Genomic DNA, 20,942 nt, shown 5'->3' on the forward strand with positions numbered 1-20,942 from the left:
TAAAGTGACTTATCCAAAGTCACAGAGTCTAGGGAATTGAAGTAAAATGGACAATTCTGACCAAGAACATAAGCCTTCTTCTTCCTGGTTTACTATTCTTTCACTCACCACGTGAACATAAACCAGGCCAGGTTTATACTCACTTGAAAAAGGTCAGTCTTTTGTAGATTGACAATACAGGCAATGAAGTTTACTCTGTGGGACTCTTTGCTTACACAGGCCCCTTTCAAAACCTAATTTTGATTAATACATTATTTTTTTTTCTTAGATAGTCCCCCACCTACTGTATAATCTTCAAGTGCCACAAAACCTGGGTCTACTCCTGAGAAGAATGCCAGTGTGTTGTGTTTTCAGAAGCATACTCACATAGCTCTACTCACAAAAATCACTTTTTCCAGATAGTGTAATGCCAAAATTTTCACAAAGACAGTTTTTTATTGACTGTTTCTCAACATTTGTTCTGTGTCATGCTAAATTTATTAGATATTAGCAGATGATCCACAAAAAAAGAGAATTGGCAGTCAAATCAAGGAGAATCAATAAGCAAAGGCTTTTTAAAAAATCTGTAGGACTCCTTGGGTCTTTTAATATGTTAACCAGTATAGTGATTCTCAAGAATTATTTTCAAATAGACCATCTTCTTGTACTAACCTTCCCAAGAGCAAACTTAAGAAATGCTGGATTAAGGAATTTAGTCTCTAAGGAACCTCTGTTTAAAAGGAAATATACAGTACAGAGCCGTAAAATAAGCTAATAAAAGCCTTTTTGACTTTAGGGTAAGTCAATCTATCAGGCGAATTCTAGATTCTTAGCAAGACCTGAATGCAAAAGAAGAGCAGAGAAAGATCCATTTTGATAAGTAGCCAATAAGGAGTTTGGACCCAGATGATGCCTTGATGAGCAGGCCAGGTAAAGCCCCCAGTGTGTGGAAGCATTTTGTCTAGAATAAGAAATAAGCCCAAGAAGACACAGGGCACTTGAGAAATAAAAGCCCTCCAAAACAAAAAGAAAGAGGTAAGAGTTCAGCAGGCATGGATTTTACCCATTCGATGGGCATCAACTAGTACATATGCAAAATTTTTTAGAGAAAATACAGGTTTTCTTCAACTTCTATTTTTGAATCAGAGGGTGCATATGCAGATTTGTTATGAAGGTATATTGAGTGATGTTGAGGTTTGAAGTACAAATTAATCCATCACCCAGGTAGTAAAATGTGTTGTTTCTCAACTATTGCCCTCCTCCCTTTCTCCCCTCTCTAATGTCCTCAGTGTCTGCTGTTCCCATCTGTACATCCATATGTACCATTGTTTTGCTCCCACTTATTAGGAGAACAAAGGGTATTTGGTTTTCTGTTTCTGCGGTAGTTTACTCAGGGTAATGGCCTCCAGCTATATCCACATTGCTGCAAAAACACGATTTCGTTCTTCTTTACGGCTGCATAGTAGTCCATGATATACATGTACCACGTGTTCTTTATCCAATTCACAGTTGATGGGAAACTGAATTGATTCCATGGCTTTGCTGTTGTGTTGTTTTAAAAATTATCATTTGTTTCTTTATAAAGCAGCTGTAGTTTGGGAAAAGAGCACCTGATATAAAGTCCAACAGGTATAATTTTTTAACCAGCTCTCCTATTTCTGGGTATATGAAATGGAACAAGGCTCTTTGTAATCATTAGCCTCAGTTTCACCATTTGATTGAGGAGACAATAGTACTTACCTCAACAGATGTTTTTAATTCAGTGGGATGCTTCCTGAGAAAGAGCAAGTTCAGAAACTAACATATGATAGAGCACTAAAAGTATATACGTTGGATCTGAACTATACCTCTGGGAGGTAGATATTTTATTACTTCCATTTCATAGAAGAGGAAAGAGACGCTCGGAAAAGTAGTGTTGAATTCCTTGTTTGACGTTTCTCAGCTAGAAAGCCCAAGAGCAGAGGCTCAAATCCTGACTACTGATTTTGAATCTTCTCTTCTTTCCACATGCCATGTGCTTCTTTTCATAAGTTTGCCTTTGGTCACGCCTAAAGAAAGAATCATGAAATAACCAGAAGGTGCCTGAGGATGTGATTTGGATCCCTTCAGCGAAAGGATCAAAACTGGTCATTCAGCAGGTGAGAAACCTGCAAGGTAAAGCCCCCACTCCCAGGACCTTAGCAGCAAACACCCCGTGGTCTGGCTTCTCCCCATGCTTTCTCCTGCTTCTCCACATGCTTTCCTGCCACTTCATCATCTTGTTATCTGAGCTCCAATGATACTACACTTCTGCTTCCCAGAATATACCTGCTTTTTTGCATTCCACTTGGCTTGTTCATGCTGCCTAAACTTGACTTTCTTCTCCCTACCATTTCTCACCAAGATAATTATTACTTTTCTGTCATGACTCAGTTTAGCTGATGCCTCCTGCAAGCTTCCTCTGACGTTCCTAGACCAGGTTTAAGGAACTCCCTCTTTGTTTACATAGCAACCTGCCCAAACATCTGCTATGGCACTGAACGTACTGAAGTACAGGTTTTGGTTTATATGTCTCCCCATCTACATAGCTGTTTCTTGTGGAAGCATTACTGCAAGAAACAGAAGCCTATCGAATTCTCTTAAGATCTCATTGAAATCTAAAAGCAAACATGAACAAACAAGTCTCAAGAAGGTCAAAAATAAAGGCTTCCCAGAGACCAGAGCAACACAGATGGACATCTGTTTTCTACCATTTACTCAACTCAGGGGCCAACTCCCTTACCCTTTATTCGTTTAATTCAAACTTTTGAGAAATAGAAACTAAGTGCACTGGGTCAGATGTCTACCTATGAACCAATAGCTGTGTCCAGAAGAGGGGATAGACTATTATGAACATGGACATCTGACATCTGACCCACGCCCTCATCAAGAATATGGGGCATTTCCGTGAAGTAGTGCACAGGCTGGACAGGGCCTCTGATCATGTAACCTAGAATCAGAAGGCTGAAAAATAGGGACAGTCTCTTAGCCATCTCTATATTCTCATTGGCTGGCACACTGAGAGAACATCGTAGGCAGCCTGAAAATATAAATAATGAGAGTGATGACTTTTACCATTTAGAGAGCCGGCAGCGCTCCGTGAGTCCAGCTCCCTTCTCTCCAAATAGATGAGACCTTGAGTTAGGAGAGATTAATTTCATTTGGCCATCAGGCAGGAGTGCTCACTCGGCAATTTTTAAATGCAAATCCAATTGTGGATTGCTCACAAAGTAATTTTGCTTATTTTCTTCTTCTTCTTCTTTTTTTTTCTTTTGAAAGAATTGACTAGGATGCAATCCCAAAGGATAATGACCACCACCAGTTATATTAAAATGTCAGATATAAAGTACAAGTAATTATCTGCCCTTCAAGAAAATCTTGATGTATGGACCCCAAAAGCCATTATACGGTCCATTCATCAACATTTATTCAATACCCACCATGTATACAATATTGTACTAAATGCATAGGAAGCTTGCAAAGGAAAGTGAAAACCAGCTTCTCCTCTTAGAAAGTATAGAAATTTCTGCTCTGGAATAAGCTGTTTGTGACCAGGGAACAGATTATAATTAACCAATTCACACTGTAGTCGCATAGTACATTTTGCTAAATGTTTGAAAGGGTAGGGAGATTTAGCTCGAAGAATAAAAGATTAAAGAGAAAAGCAGTATTCAATCAATAAATACTTATTAAGCAAGAATTATGTACCACTTATTGTTCTAGGTACTTGGTGTATTCCTGTGGACCTTGTATTCTTTTGTAGAAAGGCAGATAATAAACAATCAAATAAACATGATAATTTCATAATAATGTTTGTGGTGATAAGAGCTACATGGAAACTTGAAGAAGATGCTGCAATAAAAACAATATATTGCTTTAAGGTATAATAAGTCCTCACTTAACATTGTTGATAGGTTCTTGGAAATGGCAACGTTAAGAGAAGTGATGTACTGTATGCCATAGGAACCTAACTCTTTGTAAAACTGGGTTTTGTTATACAGTAAGCTGTCTCACTTAAAATCACAGTTTCCAAGAACACTACTGACAATGTTAAGCGAGGATTTACTGTAGCTGCTTTAGATAGGGTAGTCAGTGATGGATGCTCCGAGCTGACTCCTGCATAAGGAGGAACTAGCCATGAAGAAGTTTCTAGGCTCAACAGCAAGTGCAAAGTCCCCAGTAAGTGAATGAGCTTAGTTTTCAAGGATCAGAAAAAGGACTCATGCAGCTAGGATGAATTACTGAGTAGAAAAGTGATACGGATGGATTCACAGAATTAGGCAATTGTCAGCCCATGTAGTTTGCAGAACACAGTACCAAGTTTGTATTTTTCTTAAATGTAATGAAACATCATTGAAGGGCTTTAAGTAACAAAATGGCTTGACATAATTTTAGGAAGGTCACTATGACTATCTTGGGGAGAATAGATTGTGGATTGTAGGGATTCAAAAATCCAAGCAAAGACAAGATCTGGATGTCTCATAATAGTCCAGGAGAGACATAACGGTGTCTTGACCTAGTGTGGTGATGGGGAGAGGTTGACAGAATCAGGATATATTTCAGATTTACATGTGGATAGGATATGAGGGGAGGAGAAAAAAACATGGAATCATTTTAGAATAGGAGCTTGAACAACTGAATAGGGAGTGGTGCCATTAATGACAATGGAAATGATTTTAGTGGGGAAATCAAAAATTTGTGTTGAGGCAGGAAAAGTTTGAGATGCCAAGTGGAAATGCCAAGTGACAGCTCTGATAAAAGCCAAGGTCAAGTAATTGACATGTAGATGTATGTAAAGCCAAGAAAATGATAACTATCTTCAAATGCTCACTGCAAGATGAATTAGATATATTTGTAGTTGCTTGTGGCAATGATACCCAGACATTGGTTGCTTGATAAAGCATTTTGAAATTGTATGTCCTGGTTTCATTCCAAGCTTTTATGACAGTAGATTTGGGGTTTTTATTCATAGTTCAGTAAGTTTTGTGTGTGTGTGTGTGTGTGTGTGTGTGAGAGAGAGAGAGAGAGAGAGAGAGACAGAGAGAGAGAGAGACAGAATCACTGTTTTACAGGGAAGATTCAGGATAAGTTAATAAAGTTAATATCCTCTGACCCTTTCGTGAGAATTGAAGGAGCAATTTTAGAATCCCTGCATTAATAGCAGAGAGCCTGAACTAAAATATATTTTGTATACCATTTCTTTGTCTTGGTTCTCCAGCTTAAAACACTGCTTTGGTAATTACTCTGTAACTTATTCTATAGCATGCATGGCCACTCCCAGATACTCTGTATCCCTTTTGTACACCTTTTCCATAGGCAACATGATAGATTCATGCAAGAGTCCTAATGTGGAGTTAGCAAACTCTGTCGAAAGGATCAGAGAGTAAATATTTTAGCTTTATGGGATGTATGGTCTTGTCATAACTATTCAACTGTGCTCTTGTAGTGGAGGAAAAAAGGCAATAAGTAAATGAATGAGCATGGCTATGTTCCAATAAAACTTTATTTAAAAGATCAGGCATGAACAAAGATTTGGCCTGCAGGCCATAGTTGCCAACCCCAGATCTAATGTATGGTGCTGCGTATAAGAAAAGTGCCTAGCAGTAGCCCTCATGTACAGATGATCTCTAAAGCCTGGATTTAGTTCCAGCACTGTGCCAATGTTCTTGAACAAGTATATATTTTATATGATTTTGACAACACAAAACAAGAAAGCAGGATTAGATAGGCAAGTTCAAAATCAGGATGAAAGCTGATATTGCTCTTTCTGTATATTATGAGCTGTGGATTACCACTGCATTAGAAAAAAGTTTGAAACTTTGAGGTGATGTACTACTTAGACATGGTGCTCCTTAGGTGACTCAGGCAAGCTACTTAGCTTTTTTAAGTCCAAGTATTTTTTTTTTCCGTTAAGTCTACATAATAATAGGACCTATCTTACTGGCTTCTTGTGTTGATAAATGATATAATAAGTGAAAGACACAGCACAGTCCCTAACAGAGCAAATACTCTAAAGTCATAATTAGATGCAGATACAATTGTACATTTAAATATGGAAAGACATAATTATTGGCATATGAAGGGACATAGAAACAAATGTAGACATGGATGAATGGTGAAATCATAAGCTAGCTGCTGGCCACTGGAAGTATTCAAGTGGAGACTGAAGAGTCATTATTTACAAAAGGAGCAAGTTGTACCAAGAAATGTTCTGAGTTTCTGATTTTAAATTTGCAACCTAATGACAGAGTCAGGATGCTTCTGCACTGTTGGATACTTTCAATGAAGTTTTCATGTCAGGACTAGGTTGGATATTTTGCATCTTATGGAGGCAACACTCTGCAGCAAGAAGCATATGGACTTTAGCGTCAAACACACAGGAGCTTGAACTTTCAGTTCTACTATTCTACTATCTGTTGGCAGTAAGCCTGTTGATTCACCTCTTTTAATTATCCAAATGAGGTTAATATCCCTAAAATGACTAAATCAGGTAATAAAGCAACTGACACATAGTAGACAATAACACTTTCCTTCCCAGCATTTTTTTTTTTATTCTGAATATCCCCTGTACAGTCCATGTGTCACTCTAAATAAGGTTCTCACCTTAAGCTTTCCTCTTAATCCTCCCATTTTCTTCATTAGGAGCAAAATTAAGTTTCTATCAAGTGCTCACTGACATTACCCTGGCATCTGAACTATCCGATGTGACATACAGAAAACTTTAATGTGTAGACATGCTAATCAGAAGGGAAATGTCAAATCTGCATACATTTCAAATGACCCAACAATATTTACCTTAGAGCTACGTCTTCTATTTTTCTGACAATTGCCTCATTGAGGAAGTGACTTATGCAGCATACCAAGCCCCATTCCATCTGAGAAATTTACCTCCGACTGGTTTGAAGGCATCAAAAAGATGAATGTCACTGCCTTGCAGTTAGTAAGGAGGCTAATTTGATTTGACAAATGATGTTGATTTTGAAAGGGTCACTAATCATTAGAACTGCCGAGGACAAAGAGTGCCTTGCAGCTGGATAAAAATTGAATACTTAAACAGTTTGTTATGCAAATTTACTTTCTACCTGTCAGGAGTGTGTAAAGTACAGGGTTAGAAAGCTGGTGGTAAGGCCATTCCTAGGCTGGTGACTTCTCTGCACAGTCTGTCCTCACCACCCAGACTGGGTCTAGTGGCCCAAAGCCCTTGGATCTGCAGCTCTTGCTCACCCAGGTGGAGGGTGAGGTGAGCAGCACAGCTCCACAAGGAGTTCAGAGCCTGCACTTCTCAATCTCTCACAACCCCTTCTCCATGGCCACCAAAAAAAGGAAGAGTGAACTGAGTTAAAATCCAGTTCACCCAAAATGCCAGCTCCCAGATTAGCAAATAACCCCTCATGGCCCCAGAAGAGAGAGATCTGGAGCTTTATGAAGGCTACACTGACATCCTCAAGGAACCTCAGCATTTTGAAGCAACAGGACCTCCTTCTTGTCTCTAGTATCTACAGAAAAGCCTTTGTCTCCATAGCTACTCATTCTCCATTTTAATTAGAGGCTTTATTTTGTTTTGTTTGTTTTGTTTTGAAGTTTTATTGTAAGTTCAGGGGTACATGCACAGGCTTGTTACATAGGTAAACTTGTGTCATGGGGGTTTGTTGTACAGATTATTTCATCACCTGGGTATTAAGCCTAGTACTCATTGGTTATTTTTCCTTATCCTTTTCCTCCTCCCACCCTCCACCCTCAGGTAGGCCCCAGTGTGTGTCATTTCCCTCTATATGTCCATGTGTTCTCATCATTTAGCTCCTACTTATAATTGAGAACACATGGCATTTGGTTTTCTGTTCCTGCATTAGTTTGCTGAGGATAATGGCCTCCAGCTCCATCCATGTCTCCGCAAAGGACATGATCTCATTTTTTTTTATGGCTGCATAGTGTTCCATCAACATCCATCATTCCAACTGATCATTAGAGATATTCAAATCAAAACCAAAATGAGATACCATCTCATATCAGTCAGAATGGCTATTATTAAAAAGTCAAAAAATAACAGAAGCTGGTAAGGTTGTAGAGAAAGAGAAATGTTTATACACTATTGGTGGGCATGTAAATTACTTTAACCATTGTAGAAGACAGGGTGGCAATTCCTCAAAGACCTAAAAACAAAATTACCATTTGACCCAGCAATCCCTTTACTGGGTATATATCCAAAGGAATGTAAATCATTCTCTTACAAAGACTCATGCCTGCATATATTCATTGCAATACTACTCACAATAGCAAAAGCATGGAATCACCTACATTCCCATCAATGATACACTGGATAAAGAAAATGTGGTTTCTTTTGTTTTTAATCAAAAGTATCCTCAAGGACATTTGCTTCCTCTCATATGCCCCACACAGTGACTGCCCTTTTGTACTCACTCACTGAGAAAGTCCTCTGTCTTTTTTGGTCACACTACAGCCCTCTGTCTAGTCTGTACTCTGTGTGACATGAGGGCAACATTCTGCCCCTTTTCATTTGGATTTTCTCAAACATTGCCATGAAAATGAAAAGTTTGACCCTGAAGCCTGAACTTAGGTTTCCTCACACTGGGCAATATTCCTGTAACATTGCATTGAGCATTTCCATATCTGCAGTAGGGCGGAGGTAACACATCTTAGTCTCACTTTCCATATTGTGTTTCCTACACTCAATTTATGATCATTGAATTGGTTGTGGAGGGCCTTCCGAGCCATTGTGAGAAATGTGGCACTACCCTGAGCGAGATAAGAAGTCAAGGGAGAGTTCTGAGCAGTTTCTTATTTTAAAGGTTGTGGACAACACTATTTCCTCAGAGGGCCATGGTGAAATAATGTATGTAAAGCACACAGCACAAGGCCTGTTACATAATTAGTACATAATAAATGTGTGCTGCTCCCTTTATGAACATTAAATTCATAGCCACTTTACCTTGGCCTTTTTATTTTATTTTACTTTTTCTTTTGGTGTAAGGGAGGGTACATAATAAATTGAACAAATGTCCTTGCTCTTGTAAGATTGATATATATTTCTGAATAGTCTAACAAAAATCTAACAGTTCTAGACTACACATGCTTTTAGCAACTGAACCAAAGCCAGATTCTTGTTTTGAATATCTTCATGCTGGGAGCTAAAAGAACATCTTGTGACTAAAGGGAAGTTAAAGCCCAGTATGACTGGCCTTTGCCCATTAATTCAATTAACAAATGTATATGGAACACACCTATAAGGTACAATGACTTTGAATCCAAAAGTCCTGTTCAAATGTCAGCACTGCTTTTTATGTTATGTGTGTCTGTGAACTTGTCACTAGATTTCTCCAGGTCTGTTTTCTCATCTCCAAAATGGCAACACTTTAAAAGAGACTTTGTTGTAGGAATTTAAAAAAAAAAAGAACATAGTATCTCTCAGTAGGAAAGATCAAAGATCATACAATAATAATAATTTTTCAAGTGTGCCCATCATGTAGCCATCTCTAAATGAACAAATAAAATAAAATAATTTGAATCAAAGTGATGCTACCCTAAAAATTTTAATTTTGACAATTCAACATCTATTCGCATAATAACCCTGCTAATCCTTGCAAAAGATATAAACTTAAGTAATGTCTGGCTCAATTAGGCATTTCAGGGCATGAGCTCAGCTTAGCAAAGCATGCTGGGTAACACAACAAGAGGTAACTCTAGGTTATGACCTCAGGTCAGGGAGCTGGTATCTAAACCAACCCATCCTACAAGCCCATACTTTTACTATTGCTAATGCTTTACAACTATTATATAAAGTGAATATCATTATCTCTATTTTACAGGTGAGAAAACTGAGGTTTACTAAGGTGAAATCATTTTTCCCATGTTTTCCAGTTGGAAAGTGGTAGGGCTAAGTGCTCATTTCATTTAATTTCAACAAGGATTTGTTCTTGTATCAGTGCCTACTCTGATACTGTCCTAGATACTCTAGTTATAACAGTGAAGGAAAAGTCGCCAAATTTTTGTTCAAGATTTGAACCCAGATCTGACCTACTCCAAAAGCTCAATCTTTCCACCAAGCCCACTGCTTCATTGCATTGACGCTATATGGAGAGATAAACCTGACCCAATTCAGTAAGTTATGACGTTCCCATTATGCCATTTTTATTCCCTTTATGATTTAATCAGAACATTTGCTTAAATTAAAATATAGCTTAGTCATGCATCTGATCTTCTTTCCCCTAACATTTTTTTTTTCATGAGCTGTCAGTTTTGCAAACTGGCTTGATTTATACAGATATTTTATCCAGAAATAAATTGAATTAACAATTTAAAATGCAGAACAGAAAAGGCTGCCAGTGTGCTAATAGCTCCATTTCCCTGATTAAGAGGGCTTTCTCTAAGATGGTATAAAGGACAGAGCCCTCTTTGGTCTAAAACTCATTTTGACAATGGTCTTAGAAGAAATAGATTCTAGAAGAACACTGCCTTGTCTCAGGAACAGACATCCACCCCAGATCCTGTGGCCAAAGTAATCTTCAAAAATATTACTTTGTATGTGTACTTTGGTCATAAGCTGTTGCGGTTTTTTACACTTACAGATAGAGAAAAAAATCCCTAAATCCTAAGGTTGTCATTCAAAGTCAAAAATTTTTCCCTAACTTCTTTAGTCTTATTCCCTCCCTCCTCCTGCCACCACCCTGAGTCCTCAGGAGCGGCAGATTGGAGTTTGATGCCCCACTCTGTTATAGATTAGAGGTGCTACCTTAGCCAAGTCACCTTACCTCTCAGAGTTTCAGTTCCATCTTTATTCTTTAAAAGGAGACAGTAAAATTTGTCATCTACTCCTTAGATCTGAGGAGAGGCTTCAGTGAGGCAAAAGATTTTGTAAATTGTAAAGTACAATCAATAAGCCACCTTACAGGATCTGCACCACCCATAATTATCTATGCCTTTTCCATACACATTTCTCTTCCAAGGCATTTCTCCTTTTCTGCAACGCACACACACCCTCTTCCCCCATCTATATAAATAAGAGCTTGTCTTTCTTCAGGGCCCCGCTTGAGCCTGACCTCCTGAAAGAAGTCAGTTGTCCTAACTGTCCTAGCCCTCAAGAATCTCCTTCCCCAGTGACTTGTCATGGTTTCTCTCATTTGGCACTTGGCCTTGACTGCCTTTATGTCCTCATTCCTCAGTATCTCAACAGTTAGCCTGTAAATCCCTATGAGTGAGTCTCTTAGTACATTTTGGGCTGCTATGACAGAATACTCAAATCTGGGTCATTGATAAGAGCGGATTTTTATTTCCCTATAGTTCTAGAGTTTGGGAAGCCCAGGATGAAGGTGTCAGCATCTGGGCAGGGCCGTGTTGCTGTTTCCTCACATATTGGAAAGCTGAAGGGCAAGAGAGGGTGTGGCCACTCCCACAAGCCCTTTTTATAGCAGTGTTAATCCATTCTTCTGGGCTCTACCTAAACACCTCCCCAAACACTTTCCAACGCTATAAACGTTTCATTGGGGATTAAGTTTCCAGTACAGGAATTTCAGGGGGCACATTCAGACCATAACAAGGAGAGATTTCATTTTACACTAATTTACATTAATATATAACACTAAGATTCAGATTCAACTAGCATTTATTGAATGCCCACTGTGTGCCTACTCTGTGTCAAGGGCAATCATAGATGCGTTCTCATTTGCTGACTCCTGTACCTCTCATAAGAAACTCATTACTATTCTTCACAGTTTACACAAGTAGAGACAGAGGTTCAGAGGAGTTAACTCTTCATTGTCCAACCTCTCACAGGTAGTAAGTGGCAGGGCTGAAAACTTATTTCAGGACAGATTTCAAAGCCCATGTTCTTTCCACCAAATTATGCCATCTTCTTTATTAAGTGTCGACTGATCCTAATTGTATGATGGTAGGTAACTGGGGCATCAAATGGGGTCTCTAGTAGCTCAGAGCACTAACCATCTGGACCTGATTATAATTGACCATACGGATTCATATCTGACTATTTGTCCTATAAATATATGTCTTTACAGCTTTTATTTTTTACATAGTTAAGCACATAAAAAGCAAGACGCACAATGTAGAATAAAATGTATAATTCAAACCTTCAATGCCCTTCTTATTATCAGTATAATTTTGGTTACTTTTACATCCTTGTGTCCCAGTTCTATCAAATGAAAAACGAGAATACCATTACCAACCTTACAGGGTAGTGTGAGGATTAATTGAGATGTATAAACTGAAATCTACAGTTGTTATAATAATTGTGGGAAATGCATAGGAATCATGTCCAGTAATAGCTTTCTAATTCTAACTTTGTGCTTGTATCAATATCAGAGATTTTATTCTTCATAAAATCTCTGAATAGAGAATATTCTAAGCAATAACAGGGCACAGAAATTTTTATAGAGACAAAAGGGGTAAGAACTACTTATGAAAAAACAAACTCTTAGAAGAAATCTTTAAAGATTTTTAAAAACTTGCATTCTATTCTGCTTTCTGTTACTAGAAGATTTACCATATAGGTTTATATGTTGTCTAGGAGGCTATAAAGGCCATTTTTCAATAGGTCAAATTTACTTACATATTTAACATTACTAAGTACACATGACTAAGTATGCCATTGGCAGAAAGGGGTGGAAAAGACAGCAGAAGGAGAAGTTATAGATAAGTGATATCTTCTCTCTGCCATCAAAGTAACTCATATTTTAATGATGTGGCCAGCCAAGTAGAGTCCTGTGGACTCTTTTCCTTTCTAAGTACTTTCCTGTGTCCCTTGGACACGACATGGGACCAGCATCAAAAAGAAATGTTTCCATTACAACACATGGATAAATTGCTCTACAATTTTATATTTATCTACTTCAATTTTTTAACAATTTATATCAAACTCCCATAGATATAACTCATAGGAGCAGAGTAAATCCAGTTCCAATAGAAATACAGAGACCAGACTTGTCTACTTGACCTCTGTATTAGTCTGTTAGGGCTGCCATAACAGAATTCCACTGATGGATGGCTTAAACAACAGAAATTTGTTTTCTCACAGTTTTGAAGCTTGAAAGTCCAATATCAAGGTGTCGGCAGTGTTGGTTTCTGGGGAGGTCTCTCTCCATGGCTTGTATGTGACTGCCTTCTCTCTGTCTTCACATGGCCTTTCCTCTGTGGGCTCACATGCTGGGTGCCTGGTGCCTCTTCCTCTTCTCATAAGGACACCAGTCCTATTAAATTAGAGTCGTCACAAACCTGTGACCTCATTTAACCTAAATTACTCTTTAAAGGCCCTGTCTCGAAATACAGTCACATTGGAAGTTATGCCTTCAACATATGAATTTGGAGGGGACATAGTTCAGTCCAGGAGAGCCTCCTCCTTACTTCTCACATGGTCTATAAGGTGTTTTTCAGAATCCCTAAGAATCTACTGGGAAAAAAAAAAAAAAAAAAACCATGAAAATCACTAGTCCATATCATTAGTAATAACTTTCTCAAATCATATCAAATCTCATAATGGAATGACTATTGTTTCTCATTGGTTTGCGTTTCTTTCTGCTTACTAAATCTAAGTCAGAGATGAAGACAGAGAAGTTAGGACATATAAAATTGGATCAGTAAGAGATCACTGACTTAACAAAATGTACCCACTTTGAAGAACATTTTCTCTGGAGTTGGCTGGACTGACCAGGTCCTCACAGCTTTCAGACTCTATGATGTTGAGCTTTTCCACACTGTCTGCAATACCCAAAAAATGTCCTGCATACATAGAAAGAGGTGTGAATGAGTCCATTTCACCTTCCTTTCTAGGAGTTTAGGTCAAACCTCTTTACTGGCTGTAAAGAAACATATTTTTTGACTTACTCTTAGCATTATCCACTAAAATAAGACGTTACAGAAAAAAGATGCTCAGTCTTGGTGAAAGGTCCATTTCCAAGTACACATATACCTTCACAAGATCTCTCTTTCAATCTCTCTCCACACCCCTTCCACTGTCTGTCTCTCTCTCTCTCTCTAAACACACACACACACACACACACACACACACAGACACACACACAGAGCTAGAGTCTAAGGTAATATTCAACACATTTAGGAAAAATCTGGCTAATAAGGAACTCTCTAACGAGACTACTTAGCTAGTTTTCACCTACTCTGGCCATGATAATTTGGACTGTTCAGTTAGTCTTTATACAAAATAATACTTGAAAATTTTTTTCCCAGAATTTACCAAAATAATAATATGATTTGTTATAGAAATGAGAGTGGGGTGGGGGGTACTCCAGGCAGAAGGCACAACGTGAACAAAGGCAAGGAAACAGGAAACATAGTATGTGCACAAAGAACAAGTTTTAACTTTGACAGAAAGAATTGAGGATGACAAAAGGGAAATATTGATTTTTTAACATTTGCTTTGAAAGAAAGAATAGAGTCAGATCATTAGGGGCCTGGAGGCTAGGGTAGGCAGTTTGACTAATTTTTTTCTAAGTGCCAGAGAATGATGGAATGTTTTGAGCAAAAGCAGTATGCCTGGAACTCTGCTATAGGAAAATTAACACAGTGGGTATGTGTGGCATTAATCAAAGGAGGAAGAAAAAGTTGAGGAAATCACCCAGAACTCTAATGGAAAATGTGACATAAGAGTTAGAAAAGCAGGAAGCAGCAAAGTGTCAGTGGAACCACAACACTGTGAATTTTAACATTAACATTTTCCACCTATTTATTAGAGAACTGCAAGGTCTCTAGTACAAAGCAGTTTATCATTTTGTTGAGAAATGGACCTGAATCATGTACTCTGTAAGACCGATATATAGAAATGAACCCTGCAATCTGTTAAGTGAGCCTAGCTAAATGCCCAGTAACCATATCTTAACACAATGTACTCCACATCCTCACATACACAGAGGCAGTAGGAGTTAGTAGACAAATCTTGACCCAGGAACTATGCAGAACAAAAACACAATGACTCCCACTCAGCTGTGCTAGGGACATCAGGGGCTGATCTGAACAAAATAAAAATCCCACAATCACAGACAGCTTCACACAAAGGCAAAAGAGCTGATTGCTGCCACCAGGTGATTCAAGAAGTTCTAAAGTGCACCATTCTAAAAATCTTTTTCCTAACAAGGAAGGCCCTTGTGAAAATCCAAATCCATACCAAAGGCAGGATATTACATATAAATGACACTAACAGGATAGGGCTGCACCTGGGCAATGTTTTGCTCAAGACAGCCTGTGGCACTACATCAGGGAAAGAAATCCCAACTAATCTAGGAGAGGGTCGATAGTCTCATCAAGAAATGGCCAGTTACACATTTAAAGATGGGGATTATATTTGAATGTAGTGTCCAGTGTAGCTTGGAAAAAGTTATTTTTTTCAAATACCACAAATGATGTTAGTATATCAGAGACTCCTTTCCATGTCTGCTGATCTCCCTTTTTCCATTCCTTAACTCTCATTTTTTCATGTCTGTGTACTTTGGATGGCCCTTGTAAACAGTATTTATCTTAAGTTTGTATATATAGCCACCCTCATAATCTTTGTCTTTCAAAAGGGGAGTTTATTTTATTTACATTTACCATAAAAATTATTTATTTCAATTTATTTCTATGATGTTACTGTGTACTTTCTATTTGACAGGGCTTTTCCATGCAATTTTTTCCTTGCCTACTTTTACACTGATTATTTCTCTCATTCAGATTTTTCTCTCTACACTCTATCACATTTCTTTTTTGAGTTTTTACTCTAGAAATGTAACATGCATACTTAGTTTTCCAAAGTTCTAATTTTATCAATAACTTTATGCTGCTTCTTGTCACTACTCACCAAATGTATATAGAGTATTTGCCATGTGTTTTCATTTTCCACTGTTTTATTTTAACCCTACTAAACATTTTTGCTTTACACTATCAATATGTATTTATTTGGTTATCAAATATTACTGTCATTCATCATTTCTTCTTATAGCTCAACCTTTGATTAAAGATGACTTCTGTTTCCTTGAAGTTTGGAAATTCCTGTAATAAGGATATCTTGGTTAATTCAGATTTTGTTTGAAGATAACTATACTTAGCATTTATTGTTGAAAGATATTTTCATTGGTTATACACTTCTGAGTTGATAAGTATTTTCCCTTAGCATAGGAAAAATGTCATCCCACTGTCCTCTGCCTTCCATTGTTGCTATTCGGAAGTCAGCTGAGTGACTTACTAGTATTCTTTTGTAGGTAGTCTTTTTTCCTCTGGCTGTTTTAAATATACTTTCTGAGTCTTTAACGCTCTGGAATTTTACGACAATAAGAATTTTACTCCAGTTTTGGCAGTAAGGATCTAGGTGTAGATTTATTTTCATTTATCCTATTTGAAATTAATTAGGCTTCCTGAATGTGATAATTTTTGTCTTCTTTAAGTTCTTGAAAATTTCTGGCCAAAATTTCTTTAAACATTTTCTTTCCTCATTCTTTCTTTTATTCTTCTCTGACCAAATATTTGTTATATCTCACTCTATCCATGTCCTTTCTCCTCTTATCTACATTTTTTCATCTATTAGTTTTCCGATGCTCCTTCAGATACATAGTTTAGTTTAATTCTCTCTTCAGCTATATCTAATGTGCTATAAAATTGTCATTGAATCTTTATTGCAAATCTTATTTTCCATTTTTATACATTTCTTGGATTCTTTTTCAAATTTGCTTGGTCATTTTTATAGTCTGTTCATAATTAATATTTTAATATCCTCCCTTATTTAAGCTTGTTTTAGTAAATTGGATTGCTGTTCACGAAATATTCATTCTCCTCTTTCCCCAAACATGCAGGAGTTTTCCCCTTTGCACCACTGATGTTGGAGTTGGCAATGACTTGCTTTTCCAATGAAATGTGAACAGACATGACATATCCTGTGTTTGAGCAAGGTTTTGAATGTGCTTGCATTACTTGGCTTGATCTCTTGCACTACTGTAACCCATCATAAGAAAAGCATGCCCCAGGTAGCTGCTATGCCTTTTACCTAAGTCCCAAAATAAGAAGCACATGGAACAGACCAACCTTCAACTTGAACTCAAGATCAGAAAATCCCATCATCTCTCATAGAAACCAAGCAAAGCCATACCCTACCTACAAATCCCTAGCAAAATATAATTCTTATTTTGGCAAGCCACTGAATTTTTAAATCATTTGTTAGACACAGAAAACAGGTTTATGCTTATGCATTTATTTTATAGTCTCCCTAACAATTGTAATATCTGAAGTATTTTAGGTTCAGTCTGATTCTTTTATCTGCAGTTTCTGCCAGGTGTCATGGTGTTCATTTGTGTCAGTGTTTTTTTAATTTTAAACTGGGAATTTATATTCCTTGAAACTAGATATTTATTGAGCCTAGTTCAAGGACTTCTGCAAGAGTTGTGACATTTGTTTCTGTCAAGCATTTTGGATACTACAAATCTAGGATACTTTTAACTTAGTTATCAAATTGAGAAGTTGTTGTTTGTTTTGTTTTGTTTTTAGCAACTCAGGTGGTGTCAATTTTGGCTACACATTTCAATCATTGCTAATTTTTAGTTAAAATTCTTAGGATAGACAGCTTTTTTCTCCAACAAACACAAAAGATTAAGACACTTCTCCTTGCTATCTTCTCAGAGTTAGGAAGTTTAGACTTCATCAAAGGATTCACTGCAAGGCATTCTCAGTTATGAGAAGGAAGAAGTCCTCATATTAGGCTTGATCTCTTGTCCATGATGCTTTCAAAGCCATGCGAGTTAAGGTTACTAGTGTTCGTCAATTACCTTCAGAGCAAAAGCAGTGAGCTGAGCTACGTTTATCTTTCTGAGTTCCTGTTTTCATGTTGATTTTTGCCTCCTTCCTTTCTTGATAGCTAATAAAAAGACTCACATAAAACCTGCAGCTTCTAGTTGTTTTCAGCAAAAGGGTCAATTAGGTTATCTAATCTGCCATATAACTAAAACTGGACTTTCCCACTTACATTGTCTTTTGTATATTTGTTGAAATATCTCATCTTCAAATGGCCTCATCTCTTTTCTTTGTGTTGTTCAATTATTCATGCAACAAACATTTATTAAGTGCCCACAAGCAATGGGGTACTTTTTAGGTTCTGGAGATACATAAGCAAACCATGCAGAAGAAATCAACATCCTCATGGGCTGATAGTTTTTGGGGGGTTTTTTAAAATTTAATTCTGTACTATAATTTTATAAAATCCAAGGAAGAAAAGGGAAATAAACACAAGTGACCAGTAAGTGACTGTTAACTAGAAATTTCCCCAAATACTATTCAGTTTCTATCTCTTTTATTGAGTTTAATACATCCTGTTTGGTATTCACGTTCTTATGTACTTGTTAAATACTCACAAAATATTTCATTATACAAATGAAAACACTTTGTTACCTTTGATTAGCTAAGAAAATGTTAGGTATCATTAATATTTCAGTTGCTACTAAGTTATAAACTCAGTGGAGGTTTATATCAAAAAGAATATATCAAAATTATCATGTAAAACAACACTTTTCACTTAGCAAATGTCAGAGAATTTTTTTTAATTAAAAGGCACCACTGACAAGGTGAGGTAAGGCAGAAACATCTGGAGATCCATCATACATTAGAATTGGAGGGACCAGAGCAGAGACTGAACAAAACACTCTCAATTTACAGATATATCAAATACCAAGATCAGAGAAGTAAAACGACCTACCCAAGGTCTTAGAGCTATTTAATAACACAACTGGGGAACTGGGGCCAATATTTATTTTAGTATATGGAAATACAATAGAGTTTTTTTCATACTGATTTAGCTATTGTGCTAAAATATTTTATTATTTCTAACATTTTGCCTGTAAAATGTTTTTGAATTTTCAAAGTAGATGATCAGATCATCTGCAAATAATGTAGTTTTACTTCCTAATTTCCAATCTTTGTGATCTTAATGTATTTTCCTTTATGGGTTATACTGCCTGGAATTTGAATGCAAAATCCCTAACTAAAGAATACTAAATTCATTTTTAGTACTATCAATTTTCAATGTTATTATTGATATTGATATTATTATAATAGGAAACACCTATATAGTAGTTACTATGTTCCAGGCACTATTCTTTGTCCTCACAACAACCCTATCATTCTCTCCATTTTACAGGGAAGGAAACTGAGGAGGTACAGATAATTTAGTTGACTTCTCTAAGGTTATACAGTTAGTAAAAACAGAGACAGAACAGAATATTGGCATTTTGGCTTCAAAGTACATATTTTTGGTCTTTAGCTCCACTAGATGTATCCACTTTACTCTAAATTTTGAGAGGCTGAAGAAATCTATCAGCCCAAATATTTTATCATACCATATAATCTTTCATGTTGTCTTCTCATGTTTTGAGGTTGACTTTGTAGCTTGCTTTAAACCCCATAAAGACTGGAGATTGTTGTTTCATCAGTAACTTCATTATTCAAAGAAGTTCTAACAGAGCCAGAGCATACATTTAAGTTATATTTTACATGTCTGCATGGTAGCTAAGTTATTTGGTGAGAACTTTTCATTTTTAGTTCTTAAAATATTTGAAGACCTTTAAATATGAAGAGAATCTAGAATTATTCTATAGACTTCAGCCAAACAAAACCTCTTATGTATAGTAAAATGATACATTTCCAATATAATCCTTTTATTATAGAAATGACCACACTCAATTTTATTAGTGTGTTTATACAATTATTTCTGAGACAATGATTTTTCTGGGGGCCTGGGTTATATCTTTCATCTTTCATCCTTGATGTCTATCATATAGTGCCTGGCATGTGGCAGGTACTCAACAGCTTTGCTGAATGAATAAAAGGCAACAACCCATGGCACATTTATGATTACCTCTATTTGGCAGATGATGAAAAGAAGTTTACTAGAATTCACGTGCCCTCCAAGGTTACAAAATTTGTCAGTAAGCAGAACCAGGATTCAATCCTCGATTTTCTACCCAAAGCCACAATTTTTCAACTAAACCACTAAATGCATAGAAAAGGATTTACTGTACATAGTCACAGCTAGTCCATGACTACAAATCTTGTGGCTTCCTGTGTCATTTGCATAATAAAACTAAAAGTTTAAAGAAATAGAATGGAAATACTAAACCTTATGTCAAATTTATAAACTGATCTCTAAAACCAGTTTATTTTGTAAATATAGTAACATATGTCAGAAAACCACTCAGGCTTCTTTTTCTACTAGAAAAGTCTTTATTTTTTTCTTAAAAATGATATCTTTTGCCAACTCTGAATATGACATAGTGTTAATGAAAATCTGTGCATATAAAAATTTCAAATTCATACTTACATGAGAAAATCATGAAAAATTGGAGATACGCCAAAATAGCAAAGGCAGGCTAAACTTGGTCTAATTTCAAAGCAGAAGAAGTAATCAAATCCCAAGAAATTAAGATGTATACATATAATTTTATTCCTGGCAAGAGAAATGGTCATAAACATATTTTATTAGCATGTGGAAAAAGTAAGTTGATCACATGGCACCATCATGGGTTCACTTGGAATAGATTCTCTCAAACCTCAGGATAATACCATTGAGAAAGTGAATCTGACATGTAACATGATCTCTGACATGTAACAAAATATTCCAGAATCTGTCATGTAACAAAGTCTAATGCCATATTACAAAGCCTCTCATGATACATTTATGAACAAGATGAGGCCTTTAGAATTTGCTATAACATTGAGTAATAGTTGGTGCTAAAACTGTTATTAACACCATAATAATAGTTGGTGGTATAACAAAGAGTTAACACCAAACTTATTGCTGTTAACTCCTTGTTGCCATAACCACTAGGTCAGTGGATCCAGGTTTCTTGGCAATGAAGAGAAATAGTGAAGAAGGGAAGGAATTTTCAAGAAAATAGCAAAAATATGGAGTAAAACTAGTTGCTTCAGGGACTACACCCAAACAGAGGCACATCAGT

General features: G+C 36.8%; 1 long non-coding RNA gene across 1 annotated transcript in view; it reads right to left on the bottom strand.

Annotated features, from left to right (window-relative positions):
• The window catches only part of LOC117093807, a 102,701-nt gene that overhangs the window by 49,362 nt on the left and 32,397 nt on the right, over positions 1 to 20,942 (bottom strand). The window contains exon 4 of the long non-coding RNA XR_004441248.1: positions 20,306 to 20,431. This is a non-coding gene — a long non-coding RNA (uncharacterized LOC117093807). The remainder of the gene's footprint in view (positions 1 to 20,305; positions 20,432 to 20,942) is intronic.

Source organism: Trachypithecus francoisi, unplaced genomic scaffold (assembly GCF_009764315.1).
Source record: "Trachypithecus francoisi isolate TF-2019V2 unplaced genomic scaffold, Tfra_2.0 Lachesis_group12, whole genome shotgun sequence".
Lineage (NCBI taxonomy): Eukaryota > Metazoa > Chordata > Mammalia > Primates > Cercopithecidae > Trachypithecus > Trachypithecus francoisi.